The following is a 2,109-nucleotide window of genomic DNA, read 5'->3' as shown; positions in this document are numbered from 1 at the left end:
CCAACTTTTTGGAAAGGGTCGGCGAGAAACTGTCGCCGGCGATAGCAGGTGGAAAAACAAATCTAAAATACTTAGTATTTTTAAAATTTGAGGGTACAATTATCTTTTCAGTTATTTTTTGCCGGAAATTTGGTCGGAATGATCGAAATTGAGAAAAATTGAATAGTTTAGACATTAAATTAACAATTTTGAAACTTATGAATTGAAATTAACAAGACCCCAATAATCATATGACTAAAAGTGAAATTAACTCTATAATTTTTTTCATACATTAATTACTTAAAAATTATCCTACATTACCATTCACTAAAAGACCAAGAAGCACAAAGAGTCAATATTACCCCACTACAACTCGAACCTATGAACCCCTTTTAGGAGAGTCACTTCGTGCTACTAGATAATAAAGTCATTGATTATTTAAAAACAAAAAAACTACATATAGAAAATTCACATGTATCATTCAAGATGATATATGAATACATTTTATATTTGATAAAATCATACTTTTTTTTTTAATACACTTAAAGTACACGTTACAATTTTATCAAGTATACAACACTAATGCCTACCATACTTAGATAACATATACTAAATAAAAATTAAAGGTGACAATTATATCTCTCTAGCTAATCGGCTTAGCTAGAAGTCATTGTCTCAAGCCCCTTCATTGTTAGCTTGCATTATCTGCAAAAAGTTTTGTATCTACAAAATAAATTAAAGCATGCATACAACCAAACAATAACGTGGGCAACAAATCAACGCAACACCACAAAATCTTGGGGTCCATCCCCCAACTCAAAAACAAGCCCGTGAATGCATTGATTTTGCCTTACAATCTTAGACAACAAACATATTATTGGATGTTTGTCTTCTCCTTAATTCTTAAATATTCATTAATCTTCTCTAACCACAGCTGATTTAGCATGAATGATTATACACACTCATCTGTTAAGAGATATCGGGAGTTCATAACTCTCTCTCGTATGAAAACAAAACAAAATATCCAGCATTTTGCATTGCACCTTTAAATAGTATATGTTTACATATCAATTTATCCTCATCATGCACAATTTTCTCGACCAACTAACAACCATTCAGTCATCATCTAGGAAGTGTTAAATCCCAAAGGGTTTTTAGTCATAAACCCAAAACCCAAGGTCCCTACCCATTTCACTTATCTAGCAAGAACATATAACCAACTGTCTACCTAAATTAGGTATATATGATTATAACATGGCTTGATACTTTAAGAGTGAAAATGATCTCGCACTTGTCCTTCAACCTCCTTCAATCCAAAATTAAGGAAATTAAAGCTCCCCTTGGCATTATTATATACTAAATTATTGTACTTTTCTAATAGTCCGTATTAGATAACTTTTTAAATATAATATTAATAAGATTACGTACACCTACAACTTTTGAATAATAGTAAAATTTTCACTCTTGCAAACTTTAACTTAAAACAATCCAATTTATTTACAAACATGAACACCCAATCACAAGATTGCCTTCATCACCATTATTGTTGAGTCCAATTTCTCCACCCGACATTGTTAAAATCTTTGTTTTTTCACCAACATGGACGACCCTCTCATCAACCCTACAACTCAACTGAAAAGCTATTCGTTATTGGGTCCAACTCTACATAATATATTTTGTAAAAAAAATTAATATATTATATATATATATATATATATATATATATATATATATATATATATATATATATATATATATGTAATATGTGGTGGTTGCAAAATTTCACAAGAAAGAGTAGTGGCACAGATAAGGTAGAAACAAGAAGTCACATGCCCAACAATTAAGAATTAACGACTTGTGCCACATTTATTAACGGCAGAAGAATGCGTGCATTGGTACGTCAGGAAAGGGTTTGGATTCTGGGGCCTATGGACCCACCCATGGCTCATCGCAAATTAAATAAAAAGTATTAACCAGGACTATGTGGTCTAATGGTATCCGGGTTGGACTTCCATTTGGAAGGTTGTGAGTTCGAGCCTCAGTGGAGGCGTTATTGGCTCTTTGTGTTTCAGTAGGTTGAGAAAGTATATGAACAGATACTACAATCTAATAGAGCTAGTAACATTCAAA

Source organism: Ipomoea nil, unplaced genomic scaffold (assembly GCF_001879475.1).
Source record: "Ipomoea nil cultivar Tokyo-kokei standard unplaced genomic scaffold, Asagao_1.1 scaffold3105, whole genome shotgun sequence".
In the NCBI taxonomy this organism is placed as follows: Eukaryota; Viridiplantae; Streptophyta; class Magnoliopsida; order Solanales; family Convolvulaceae; genus Ipomoea; species Ipomoea nil.
The sequence above is the reverse complement of the archived record's forward strand: the minus strand, read 5'-3'. Positions refer to the sequence as shown.